The sequence below is a fragment of the Pinus tabuliformis genome, chromosome 2_2, assembly GCF_031772625.1.
Source record: "Pinus tabuliformis cultivar Carrire ecotype Pingquan chromosome 2_2, CPIR1, whole genome shotgun sequence".
In the NCBI taxonomy this organism is placed as follows: domain Eukaryota; kingdom Viridiplantae; phylum Streptophyta; class Pinopsida; order Pinales; family Pinaceae; genus Pinus; species Pinus tabuliformis.
The window spans coordinates 1056887329-1056902303 of NC_142300.1; the positions used below are offsets into that span (position 1 = coordinate 1056887329).

The 14975-nt window shown below is 41.5% G+C and overlaps 1 protein-coding gene across 4 annotated transcripts in view; it reads left to right on the forward strand.

Annotated features, from left to right (window-relative positions):
• LOC149197036 (uncharacterized) overlaps positions 1 to 14975 on the forward strand; it is a 224831-nt gene that overhangs the window by 159090 nt on the left and 50766 nt on the right. The gene's annotated exons all lie outside the window — the stretch shown is intronic.

A 14975-nucleotide genomic window follows, 5' to 3' on the forward strand; every position in this document is an offset into this window, starting at 1 on the left:
TTTATTGCAAATTCAAAAATCCCACCTCACACCTGAGGTTTCCTGGATCTAGTCCCTGTGAACTTCAACCTTAGGGCTGATCTGGACTTTAGCCTATTATCTTCAAGACTTTTGTTGAATCACTCAACAATTTCAGTCCTTAAATACGTCCAATCAGAATGAACAATAAGTGCTTGAAATTACCAAATCAAGAAGACAATGAATGCTGAAAAATCTGCATTTAGACAAGTATGGGCAGCTATAAACTTCATATAATGATAAGAATGAACTACATGTTCATATCACAGCTTTATTACAAACCTGATACAATCTTTCAAGCTCTCCAAAACCCTAGCTAGGGGAACCACAATACCCGTAGCCACCAACAAAGATTTCCAACAAGCAATAATCAACACTAGCAATTGCTCCTTGCCTTTAACAAGAAGCTTGTATCATAGAAGCTCTCCACACTAGCATGATTGTTTTCCTTAATGTTTGGAGACCCTAGCTATGTTGCATCACAAAAGAACATGGCAAGACAACTCTAGTGCTAGCCTCTAAATCTACATGTCTATCCTAGAATTTGAATCCCCAAACCCTAGGTCTTCCATATTTGCATCATCACCAAGACGTTGATATCGTTAAGAATATAAGAGCTTCATGATCTTTCCTTAGCCTTACATCCTAAAATATCAAGGCTCCAAAATCATGGAAGGCATTAACTCTACTCTCCATGTCTTCTAGGGTAAAAACCTTAGTGCTACAAGAAGAGACATAAGAATTGTCATCATTTTCTGTCTCATGTTCTTCTCTAGGGTTTACATCTATAGCACAAGCCCTAATCATCATAAGAGTAAACCTTAGCATCACACAAGAGCAATCTCTCCAAGAATATCAAAGATGCCTTTTTCACCCCTAATCTTCTCTTAGTATTCCTCATTAACCCTAGCACTTTGTTAGTTTGTGTAGCTCAGACAGTTATTCAAGTCTCAGGTGGTGTCTATTGTGAATTTTTTTATCTATTGCAGCAACTGGAAATTATTCTTCTAACTAAAAATTTTATTATGAAGTTTATTTGCTACGACAAACAATGAATAAAATCACAACTGCAATTTTCACCATAAAAATACTACGGAAAATAAAATACTGAAAACAGAGAAATTCTAGCACATACAAGAATTTTGACAATTATTTTTGGACAATTGTCCTCGGAAAAACTCAATGTGGGAAAATTGGTGCAGCAGATGAGTGTTTTATTATTATTCTTCAGCAACAATTTTGAGTACAATAATTTAGATGCCCAACTAGCAATCTAATCTGAGGAAAATACTGGCAAAATTATCGTGAGAATTTTCTCTCACCCCACAACTATTTTCTACCTCCGAAATTGCCACCCTAGCCTTTGCGCTGAGCTCCCTGTGTCACTTTCTACGCAGAGTTGATGCTAGCCCTTTGAGAATTTTGGCCTTCCTTCCTTTGCCTCTTCCGGGGACTGGAAACCTTCCTCTCGGAATGTGGTTGCCCTCCTCTTCCACCTGCTATTCACCCCTTGACTCTATCTTCTTTGCTGAGCTGCGGCTACTGAGAAAATCGAACTGCCTCGGCAACTGAGTGTTGATTCTTGGTAGCAGCAGATGTGCTCTAGCCTTGAAATTTGGAGGAGGGGCTAAGGCACATGAGATATCGAAGACCCATAAATCGTTTTGAGCAATTCCACCCGGATACGGAGTTATTAAAATAATTAATATTTTTAATGGGTTCCTAAGTCTAAACTTAGGAAAATAAAAATATTACTGGATATTAATAAAGATAAGGGTGAGAAACTTCTAAGAGATGAGGATCAAGTCTATCTTAATTTTAGCCGTTGATTAGAGACTTAATCTCGGCCATCGATTCATCAACAGGAAAATGTATAAGAGAAGACTTGAGGATCATTTGGAGACACACCGACAGATACTCAGTATCTCAAGGAAGATCGATTCTCAAGAGGAGATCGATTTCAGAGGGAGAGTTGCAGGGTGGAGGAAGAGGAGGGCATCAGTAGCAGTGAGTGACTTGAGGATCATTTGGAGACACACTGACAGATACTCAGTATCTCAAGGAAGATCGATTCTCAAGAGGAGATCGATTTCAGAGGGAGAGTTGTAGGGTGGAGGAAGAGGAGGGCATCAATAGCAGTGAGTGACTATGGAGGAGGTGACGCAGGGGCAGTGAGAGACAACGCAGAGAGAGATGCAACCCTCACATAGGTTGACGCGAAGGGACATAGAGCCACTGAGAGCCACACTGAGCCACACAGAGTGACGCAGGAGTGAGAGAAGGGTCTCCAAAGTGTCAGAAAGTTAGAAAGGGAAAGTCTCATGTGTTTTCTTTCAGTTTCTCTGTAAAATCATTCCTTGTAAAAGCGATTGTGCTGAATATTAATAAAACCCTCATTTGCTGCACCGGTTTTCCCACATTGGGTTTTTCCGGGTACAGTTGTCCAAAAACAACTGTGTTGATGTGATTGTTCTTGTGCATGTATTTTCTCTTTGTTATTATGTAACAACTGCAGTAGAATTTATTTTAATATTTGCTGAAGGGATTTCGTAAATAACTTATTGTGAAGAATAAGTAGGTGAAATAAATAAGTTGTTGCAGTAGAATTTCAATTTAGAATTTTTCACTTGCTATCTGAGTAGAGATCCGATAACAAGAGAGAAAAATCGACTATGGGTCAAGAGCATGATGTAGAGACATCAACTCAAAGGGACTCACACAGATTTTCAGAAGAATGCATAAGGGACATAGATCACGATTATTCTATGTTAGCTTCCAGATTGGAAGAAGAAGTCTCTTGCCTAGCAAACTCTGCCTCCTCTGAGGTTTGGTATATAGACAGGTATTTGAGAATGTTTTTCAGATTATCAGGAAGAGAGAATGAATTTTTAGATCACCATGGGAAATAAGGAAAAGTGTACCCCAGTAGGAAGAGGTACTGTAGTCTTTCAAACCGAAGCAGGAGAGCGACTTCGAGCAACCAATGTGTTGCATGTGCTAGGATTGGGGATGAACTTACTCGCCATATCTCATCTTCAAAACAAGGGCTATGACATTTTCTTTATTAAGGAGAAAGTATATGTCAAACACTCGAGTTGGAAAAAGAAGGCCTAAATTGGAATAAGAAGTAATAGGCTGTACATGTTATAGCTAGAATCACTAATGGCACTGATAGGCAACAATGCAGACAAAGATTTGAATGAATTCTGGCACAGAAGGATGGGACACTTGCGCCATGGGGCTCTGAGAATTATCAGGAAAACAATATCAGGAGTTCTAGAACTAAGTACCGAACGAGATGATGTATGCAGAGGGTGCACTTTGGGCAAGTATGCCAAAGCAACGTTTTCAAGAAGTAACAATAGAGCTACGAGTATGCTAGGGTTGATACACTCAGACATCTGTGGACCGATGTCCACAAAAACTCTTAGTGGTGCCGAATACTTTGTCGCCTTCATCGATGGCCATTCCAGGAAGACATGGATCTACTTTCTGAAAACCAAGGATGAGGTTTTTGGTCTATTCAAAGAGTTCAAGGCACTAGTGGAGAATCTGACAGGAAAGAAGATAAAAGTGTTACGCTCAGAGAATGGTGGAAAGTATGTTGACAAGGACTTCACTGATTTTTGCGCTAAGGAAGACATCAAAAGAGAGTGGACAACTCCCTACAATCCAGAGCAAAATGGGGTAGCATAAAGGAAAAACAAGAATATTGTGGAAGCAACTAGGGCAATGCTGTATGATCAGGATATGCCCAAATATTTGTGGGCAGAAGCATGCAACACGACAGTTTATGTCAAGGATAGGACTCCTCACACGTCATTGGGCAAAATCACTCCAGAAAGGGTCTTCACTGGGAAGACACTTGAAGTTAGTCATTTCAGGATATTTGGGAGTTTAGCGTATTGCCGTATACCCGACGAAAAGAGAAAGAAATTAGATCAAACTACTGAGAAAGGATATCTTGTGGGATATAACGAGAATGCTAAGGCATATAGAGTCTATCTTCCAGGGAGTAGGAAGGTAGTGGTTCGACGGGATGTAAAGTTCATGGTGGAGAGAGCTTTCAGGAAATCTTGAGAAATGCTTTTCGAGGAGTAGTCAAAAGACGAACCGTTGGTCCAACCATTTTGACCAGCAAAAAATAGTACAAGAAATTCTCCTGAAAACAAAGCTTCAGAACAAGAGGAATCTCAGGGAGAGTAAGAGCTGATGAATGTGCCCACTAGCAGTGGAAGAACGAGTTGGGAACTTCGACAGATTCTACAGGATGCAGAGGACTTCATTGGTGCACCCAGGAATAATAAAAGGGAGTGAAGACAACCAGACAGATACCAGGCCCTAGTAGCTTAGGTTGGGGAACCTTCTAGTTTTCAGGAGGCCATTCAACATCAAGTATGGGTATATGCTATGGTGGAGGAATACAGTTCTATAATGCTCAATGATGTCTGGGAAGTGGTACCTAAGCCTCATGACAAGTCAGTGGTAGGCAATGTTGCACTAGTCGTTATCGGGATATTATCAGCGTGGGGAAAAAATCGGAAAAAATCATAAAAATCGGGAAAAAATCGTAACATACAAAAATATTCATTTTTTTGCAATTTTTTTAATATCTAAAGCATGTACAACATAAAATAAATACATTGACACATAAATATGATAAAAGAACTAACATATAAGATGTTTAATATCATTTCTAGTGCCACATCACACATAACAGTGAATCATGTCCTGAATAGTAAGTCTTGACTCATGACTCCCAACTCAGTCTCAAAATATCAACAAAAAATATAATAATGTATCTCATATCATGAGTCATAATGTCATATACAATGAAATGAACCAATTAACTAAAGTCTAATACTACTGATTTCCTTTGCCCCTCTAGATGTAGATGTCAGTGGAGTTGGTAGTAGACTCTGCTGTGCTCTAGAAGCTGAAGAACTAGGAGCTACAGGAGGTAGACCACGTCCTCTACTTGTGACAGGGGTAGCTTGGGTCACCTCCTTATTTTCTTTCTTTCCACAATTTTTATGAAAAAATCGCGATAAAACGATTTTATCGCGATTTTGTGGCGATTAGTGCAACACTGGTGGTAGGTTCAAGATGGATCTACAAGATCAAAGATGCTGCAGATGACAGTGTGGAGAAATACAAAGCCAAGTTTGTGGCTAAGGGGTATGCTTAGAAGGAAGGGATAGACTACGAAGAAACCTTTGACCTAGTAGTCAGGGATACTTCTATTGGAACCGTGATATCTCTTGCATCATAGATGGGGTGGGAGATTCACTAGATGGATTTCAAGACGACATTCTTGAACGGGGTAATAGAAGAGGAAGTATACATTGAACAGCTAGAGGGTTTTGAGACACATGAGAAGAAATCTCATGTGTGTAGATTAAAGAAAGCCTTGTATGGGCTTAAACATACACCTAGAGCATGGTATGGTTGAATTGATGGTTACTTGCAGAAGATGTGCTTCGTCAAAAGTGATGCAAACCCTAATCTCTACTATCTTGTCGTAGAGAATGAGCCGCTAATCCTAGTGTTATATGTGGATGATCTTTTCCTGACAGGATCATCCAAGCTCATCAAAGACTGCAAGAAGAACCTAGCGACAAAATTCGACATGAAGGATTTGGGACAAATGCATTATTTCCCGGGGTTGGAAGTTTGGCAGCAGAAGGGTGAGATCTTCCTTGGACAAGGGAGATATGCTATAGAGACCTTGAAGAGATTCAGGCTGCAGGACTGTAGATCTATGGCTATTTCAATGATCACCAACTGGAAGAAGATTGATGCATCAAAAGATAAAGACGTTGATCCCACCTTGTACACGCAACTTATAGGGTCCTTGATGTATCTGGTCAATACCAGGCCAAACATTTGTTACGCTATCAACACCCTCAATCAGTTCATGGTGGAACGCAAGAGGGTGCACTAGGAAACAACCAAACATGTTTTCAGGTATATTCAAGGAACAATCGAGCATGGACTATTGTACACCTAAGGCAATGGCATCAGCCTGAGTGGGTTCACTGACACAGATTGGGCTGGAAGTTTTGTAGATCAGAAAAGTACAATTGGGTACTGTTTCAACATTGGATCAAGAATGAACTGTTGGTGTAGTAGGAAACAGAAATCCATGGCACTGAGCTCAGCTGAAGCAGAATATATGGCAGCTAGCATAGCTTTGTGTGAAGCCATATGGCTTAGGAAATTGCTTGTGAATCTATTCAGGAGAAGGATGGTGTTGACCAGGATTTTGTGTGATAATCAGAGTTGAATCAAGCTCTCTGAGAATCCGGTATTTCATGATTGGTCGAAGCACATTGATATCAGGTGTCACTTTGTTAGAGACTGTGTCCAACGAGGAGCAGTATAGTTGAGGTACACTCCTACAGGAGAACAGGTGGCAAACATCCTCACCAAGGCTCCAGGAAGAACAAAGTTTGTTTATTTCAGGGAGAAGATGGGGATGGTGAAGAATCCATTTTAGTAGCAAAAGTGGATAAGTGTCGGAGTTGCAATGCAGCAGTTAGCAGTGGCAGTGCTATGGGCAACATGATGCAACATATTGAGAGGGAGCAGCAGTACAAATGTAGCAGTGGCAGTGGTAGTGTCATGGGCAACAGTACAGGAAGTAACGGTGTAGAGGATGTGAGGCAGCAGGCCAAGCATCAACACAGGAATTGATGCAGAAGATCAGTGTGATGTTTCTACGATGAAGCATTACTAGAGCACATTCCTCACTAAGAGAGAGTGTTGATTTTTGATAGCATCGGATGTGCTCTAGCCTTGAAATTTGGAGGAGTGGCTAAGTCACATGAGATCTCCAAGACCCAGAAATCATTTTGAGAAATTCCACCTGGATGAGGAGTTATTAAATAATTAATATTTTTAATGGGTTCTTAAGTCTAAACTTAGGAAAATAAAAATATTAATGGGTATTAATAAAGATAAGGGTGAGAAACTTCTAAGAGACGAGGATCAAGTCTATCTTAATCTTAGCCGTTGATTAAAGACTTAATCTCGGCCATTGATTCATCAACAAGAAAAGTATAAGAGAAGACTTGAGGATAATTTGGAGGCACACTGGCAGATATTCAGTATCTCAAGGAAAATCGATTCTCAAGAGAAGGAGATTGATTTCAGAGGGAGAGTTGCAGGGTGGAGGAAGAGGAGGGCATCAACAACAGTGACTGACTAAGGAGGGGGTGACGCAGGGATAGTGAGAGACATCGCAGAGAGAGACGCAGTTCAGAGGAGAGATGTAGTCCTCATGCAGGTTGACGTAGAGGGATATAGAGCCACGCAGAGGTGACACAGGAGTGAGAGAAGGGTCTCCAAAGTGTCAAAAAGTCAGAAGGGGAAAGTCTCAAGTGTTTTCTTTCAGTTTCTCTATAAAATCATTCCTTGTAAAAGCGATTGTTGTTGAAGATTAATAAAATCCTCATTTGCTGCACCGATTTTCCCGCATTGGGTTTTTCTGGGGACAATTGTCCAAAAACAACTGTGTTGATGTGATTGGTTCTTGTGCATGTATTTTCTCTGTGTTATTATGTGATAATTGCAGTAGAATTTATTTTAATATTTGTTGAAGGGATTTCGTAAATAACTTATTGTGAAGAATAAGTAGGTGAAATAAATCAGTTGCTGCAGTAGAATTTCAGTTTAGAAATTTTCAGACTGAGTATCTACACTGGTGTATTCTCCATCACCACATCGACCTCCTCTTATAATCCTCTGTTGGAGCACCAACGACCAAGATTAGAACTTAATCAATGGCTAGGATAATCTTTGGATTGATCCGTGTGAGTTTCTAGATGATTTTCACATTATCTGAATTAATATTGTTTAATTAACCATATTCCCTAAGTTTAGACTTAAGAAATATTTAAAAAACGGTTAATAATCTAATTGAGACACTTCTAGGCGGAATTTCCAGAAACGATTTTTGGGTTTTGGAGATCTCATGTATTCTAGCCTCTCCACCAAATTTCATTGCTAGAACACATCCGATGCTACAAAAAAGAACACTCCCCCTTACCGAGGAATGTGTCCTAGTGCTACTGCACACCCAGTAGCAACACCCTGTCCCTGTATCATCTTCTGTCACGCTGCTGATGTCTGGCTATACTGCCCACCAACTACTGCGCAACTCTGATATTCACTGCATCTGTGTTGCTGCTGACCTTGCTAAACTGTTGCCAACACTCCATCTGCACTGCAACGCCCTCTCATTTGTTGCTGCTGCAATTGCAACATCTACAACTAAAAATCATCCTACGTACCCGGTCCCTGCTACTGAAACGGGTTCTCCACCATACCCATTTGTTCTCTAAAATAGATGAACTTAGTTCTCCCTAGAGCTTTCGTGAGTATATCTATAACCTGCTCTTCTGTGGGAACATACTGTAGTTGGACTGCTCCACGTTGTACACAATCTCTGATGAAATGACACCGAATATCGATGTGCTTCGACTTGTCATGAAACACTAGATTCTCAAAGATCTTTATGAAACTTTGATTATCACAGCAGACACTGGTCGCCTCCATCCTTTGCCTGAACAAGCTTATTAGCAACTTTCGAAGCCATATAGCTTCGCACGTAGCTGTGCTGGCTACCATATACTCTGCTTCGACAATGCTCAATGCTATTGACTTGTGCTTCCTGCTACACCAATAAACCATCCCTGATCCAACATTGAAGTAGTACCCGGAGGTACTTTTCCTGCCCACTGAATTTCCTGCCCAATCTGCATCTGTGTACCCACAAAGTCTGACGTCATCCCCTGGAGTATATCTCGACCAACACTCGACTGTGCCACAAACATACCTCAGATTATGCCTCGCTATTGCCTAGTGAACCCTTTTTGGCTTTACCATGAACTTGTTGATTTGTGGTAGCATCGGATGTGTTGTAGCCATGAAAATTGGTGGAGAGGCTAAAGTACATGAGATCTTCAAAACCCATAAATCGTTTGGAGAAATTCTACGCAGATGAGGAGATATTAAAATAATTAATCTTTTTAATGGGGTCCTAAATATAAACTTAGGAAATTTAAAATATTAATGTGTATTAATATAATTTTGCGTTAGAAGGTTCCAAGAGATGAGGGTTAAGCCAAATCTAATCTTAGTTGTTGATTAGAGACTTAATCTCGACCGTTGAAGATTCAACAGGAAAAATATAAGAGGAGGCTTGAGGGTCAGTTGGAGATGCACCAAAATTGATTAGTTAGTTCGATTTTCTGGAGCGGGTTTTGCTGAGAGAATCGGACCAATGATTTGTTGCAACGAGGGGCAGTGCGACAGAAGGCTGAGAATACATAGCAGAGAGGCAGTGATAGTGCAAGAGAGACAGTGCAGAGCCTGGGAAGGTCGACGCAGAGGCAGCTGGGAAGATTGACACAGAGGTATCTTGGAAGACTGACGCAGAGGCTACAATAGCTGCGTAGAGGCTAGTAGAGTTGACCTAGGGCCAAGAGGCAACGTGGGTGATTTTCGTGGGGTAGATTGAGAGCTAGTGAGATGACGCAGAGCCGAAGGAGGCTGACGCAGTTCCAGAGGGAAGCTAGGAGCAACTTTCGTTGTCCAGCTAAGGAAAAATCACTATGGGGTTCATAATCCGGTTGCTGATGAGCCGAAATATCTATCTCCAAAGAGAGGTACTACTACCGAGGGCATTCTCTGTTGGGTGAGCCATTTCTGCCACCCTAGTTGTGTTCAAAAACTACATAATAATAAAACCCTCATATCTGCTGCATCGGTTTTCTCGCATTGGGTTTTTCCGGAGACGATTGTCCAAAAATAACGGTGTCCCTTGTGCGTTTGTCTCAGTTATTTCAGTTGGTGATCTGTATATGTGTTGATGTTGCATTTGTGTTTATTTCGGTATTTATATTTATAAATAACTTGTTAATGGAAATAACAAGTAGGAGACAATAAACCAGATAATGTAATAGGGATTTCTGATGTGTTAGACTTAGAAATTTCAATAGAATTAACTTAGGGTATTGATTGCCAAGCAGATATTTTTCCTAGTGTTGACCATGTTGCACTCAAATTGTCAAAGTTCCAAGCAAGCGGAAGTGCCAATTTTTTCCAACAGGATCAGATAACCTATCAGCAGTCCATGTGTCATGGTCACCCCATTCTGCAAGTTATATATTTTAAATGATCTTAGTAAAACCTTGAGTCTATGTAACAAGCTACGTAAGCCTATAATTTGATGACGAATTTTATCCTAGGAGGTTTTTTAACCTCACCGATTACCTGTGTCTTTTAACACGGCTTCTCAGAAGAGATTTTTCCCCCCAACTTAAACCCCCAAATCTAGGGTGAAATTTATTGTTGAATTATTAGGTGAGTCCTAGTGTTTTTAGTCGAGTTTGATGTAAAAGTGGTTTGAGAATAATTTAAGCTAATTGGCTAAATTATTTTATTACAAATCACTTGGTTTACTAGATCATATTGTGTCGCAGATGGGTTATGTCTTGAAGGTGTAAGACGAATGTGTATTCCCTCTTTGAATCTTGTAAATGAAAATCTTATGTATGAGAGGGTTGGAAAAATAATTAAATCCCCTGATGTGTAAATTAATTAGTTTTTCTGGCAAAATAAAATTAAATCCTAAGCCAAAAAATTAATTAATTAGAGTCAAATTAAATTGTCTTAGGAAAATAAATTCTCTAAATGGAAAAAATTGTGGGTCTTAAAAGAGTCAATTTTTAAAGGTCTTCCACCAAGACAATATTGTATATTTCAAGAAAATTTGGACCCTTGGACCTTAGTGGTTAAGTCAAGGTCAAATTTGTGAAGAAATTAGCTCAAAATAATTATTTTTGAGCTAATTAAAATAGAATTAAATGATAAATTGGAAAATTCCTCAAAAATAAAAAATCAACAGCCAAGATTAAAAGATCTTGAAGTGTTTATCAATGACCAATATTATTTTGACAAGGATCAAAGAAATTAGCCATTATTTTTCCATTTGGAGGATTTATCTATAAATTAGAGAGTGAGTTGAGTTTCTAGGCATCTTGATCTTTGGCTAGGAAATTTCTGTTGAAGCAATTTTGTAACTATTGTTGATCTAGGAGGATCCTCGAAATGCTCAAAATTTTACAGTCTCAGATGCTCATGAAACCAGCGCCAAGTCGAAGAGCTCGTTGCGCTGATTCCATTGGTATGTTTGGTTTTCAAAATAGCCTCCGTATTAGGGAGAAAACGCATTTTGAAGTTTTCCCAAATAGGCAAGAGCAAGCCAAGTGATAGTCTCAGAATAGACCAAATGGCAGTCTCAGAACAGGGCATGTGGTAGTCTCATGGCAGGGTACGTGGCAGTCAAACTACCAAGCGAAGAGGTCAAAGCGCCAAGGTGTGGTTCAAACCTGCGACCACCGGGTCGACATCACAAAACATTACCAACAAGCCACTACTTTACTTTATTAAACATGGGTGCGAGTTTTTATTTAAACTATGGTGTGTTTGGTATGGTGGGAAGGGTTGGCGGAGCCTGCCATATCCGGTAGGACCGCCAAACCCAAAGTTTGTTATCGGTGCTACCAAACAACACACTGGAGTTTCCAATTGGCGCGCAATCAAACTATACGTTACAAGCGCATATGCCAAAGTTAAACTGTATTTTATGCCACTTATGGTGGGAGGTTAACATTGTTAAATACAACCCAGGGGTTATAACAAAGTTTCAACCAAACAATATACCATATGCCACGGGTTGAGATATGCCTTCACCATCGGTACATATGTATTAACCAAAGCCTATGTTTAATTTTGGTTATAAATTAAATGCCATGGGTTGCAACATTATACCACCGTCGGGTCTTTGTTAAAACCTTTGGATAGACCATATGATATATATGGTGCAGATTATTATATAGTTGTAACATAATACTATGAATTGCCAAATGTTGATTTGGGGTAGCATCGGATGTGCTCTAGCCACGAAATTTGGTGGAGAGGTTGGGGCACATGGGATCTCCAATACCTATAAAGGGTTTGGGCAGATTCTAAACAGTTCAGGAGATATTAAAATAATTAATATTTTTAATGGAGTCCCTAAGTCTAAACTTAGGAAAATTAAAATATTAATGTGAATTAATATGAAACTGTGTTAGAATGGTCCAAAAGACATGGATCAAGCTAGATCTAATCTTAGCCGTTGATTAGGGACTTAATCTCAGCCGTTGATGTGTCAACGAGAAAAGTATAAGAGGAGGCTTGAGGGTCACTTGTAGAACACACCAGAGTGATCAGTCATTCTATTCTCTAGAGCGGGGTTTGCTAAGAGAGATAGAATCAGTGATCGGAGTTGCAACTAAGGGTCATTGAGTATAGATAGACAGAGAGGCAGAGATATTGCTGGAAGAGCAACAAGTAACCAGAGAGAGTGACGCAGTAGTAGCCAGGGCTCACGCAGGGCCACGTAGAGTTAGTCGGGAGCTACGCAGAGCTTTAGAGAGGCCAGCGTTGCTGATGCAAAGGGCCAAAACGCTGACACAGGGCCTCCTAAGGCTGACGGAGACCCATTCAAGGTGACACAGGGCCAATGCTGGGCAGAGAGGGGGTGACGCAGTCCAGAAAGGCAGATGTTGGGGTTTTTGGGGCAGATTGGAGCTGAGGGCTACCGGAAGGATTATTCGGGGTTTCAGCCAGGAAATTTGTCTCAAACTGAGAGTTATTATTGCCGAGGAAATTCTCTTTTGGATAGGCCAGATTCGACACCCAGATTGTACTCTGATATTGCTTAATAAGAAAACCCTCAGATAGCTGCACTGGTTTTCCCACATTGGGTTTTTCTAGGGACATTGGTCCAAAAATAATAGTGTCATTTGGTGTGATTGTTTTTGTGTCTTTTAGTTGTTGATCTGTAATATGTTGAGCATGCACTAGTGTTTATTTTCAGTATTTACATTGTAAATAACTTGTTAAGTAACGGAACAAGTAGGTGGGAATAAATCAGATAAAGTGCATGGAGGGTTTCTAACTAGCAAACTTAGAAACTTCAACATGGTATCAGAGCGTGATTGCAGATCACAAGAAGATTGAGGACATCAGCTGAGCGGAGCAATAGCAGCAGAAAACAATTGTCCCTAGGTGACAAAAGCTGTTTCTAGCAGAGCAACAACAAGGGAAGGGTGGTGCAGTGCTTGCATCATCAAGGGTGAGCTAGGAGGAGGCTAAGGAAGGCAAAGGGAGCCTCATGCAAGCCACGTAGAAGCTAGGAGGGCTGACGTAGTTGGCTGAGGAGGCCGGGTTGCTGGTGTCGGGATTGCGCAGCGCCGAGGAGCTCTCACCTTTAGGTTGCTGGGGTTAGAAGGCTGTGGGAATATTGAAGAGTGGAGCTGGTGAGGTACTGTAGTCAGAATAATACCTGACAGGGTAAGGCCAAGAGGAGGGAGTTGCTACCGAGGGTTTCTAGCCGAGAAACCCGGATCAGTGATCCGGTTGCATAGACGATTAGAGTAGGGGGCATCTTGACATCGATAGAAGGATTTTCAGGATGGAAATCTGACATCGGCAAAAGGATTTCGAGGAGGGAAATCGAGACTCAGAGGGAGTCAGATTGAGAACTTCCACGAGGGAAGTAGAAGAGCATCGTGGCACTACACGGAGTAAGAGACCAAGACAGGCTGGACGGAGCGTCAAACTTAGCAGTCTGGAAGGACAAAATCTTCTCCGTAGTTGATAGAAATCGTGTCAAGAACTTCGCCTTGAGGGTTATAGTTATCCCAGTCGACACAAATGATAACGACAAGTACGAGGAGGCAATGGCGAGGGCCAAGAGCATCATCCTTGACTAGGTCAAGGACCATGTAGTACCACACATTGCCGAGAAGGAAACGACATATGAGATGTGGGAGGCCCTCAAGAAATTGTACCAACATACTTCTGTGCAGAGAAGAATGCTACTTGAGAATCAGTTGAGGTTGTATCAAATGAAGAAGGGAGAATCGATTGACACCTTCCTTAGAGGACTGAACGAGATCTGAGATTAGTTGATTGCTGTAGAAGTCACGCCGGATCAGGAATTGATGGTGAGGACGACCTTGAATGCAGTCTCAGAAGATTGAGAGGTATTTGTCAAGAGTATATTGCGCAGAGGGACACTTTCACCTTGGGATGAGATGTGAGATGCTCTTCGCCAAGAAGAGATCAGACGGTAGTTGAAGACGGGTAGCAGTAGCAAGGGGATCAGTGTCAAGCAGGAGGAGGAAGATGTTGCCCTAGCATTTGAGGGAAAGCAGGAAAAGTGGAAGAAGAAGGATTTCTCCAAGATCAAGTGCTTCCACTGTGGGGAGCTGGCTCATTATGCGACCCAGTGTCCATGGAAGAACAGTAAGGGAGAGTCTTCCGAGACTAAGGCAGCGCCAGCAAGGGCAGAGAAGGAAGTGTTGACAGACGATGATTGTGCCATGAGTGCACACGCACCACTTGAGCGGAAGTGGGGAGATATCGAGCTGTAGTAAGGCGGAGTACAGGCGATGAGGGGCAGGATCCTTGAAGTACCCAGCCTCTTGGATTAGACCATGCTACGGGAGCCCTAAAGAGGAGTAGTAGGACCGATTGAGTCGGGTAGAGATGGATGTGAATGGAGCAGCAGAGAGAGCTACAGTGCAGGAGTCCCGAGACAACGCGAGGCTAGCAAGCTGCAGGAGTGCAAGAGGCACGGGAGTGTTGCACCAGTGCAGGATGGCACAGAGAGGTGTGCAACAGTGCGAGATGCAGGGAGTTGTTGCAGCAGTGCAGAGGTCAGAGAGGGAGCACTTGTCAGCGACAGAGGGAGCTTTAGCATTAGGAGGGTCTCTAGCCCAACAGGGAGGTTAGAGTTGGGAGATCAGTTACTTACTTCTTAGTAACTGAGTTGAAGTGCAGAAGTGGGCAGCACGATGCAACATGATGAGAGGTGGTGCGGTGCGGATGCAGTGCTG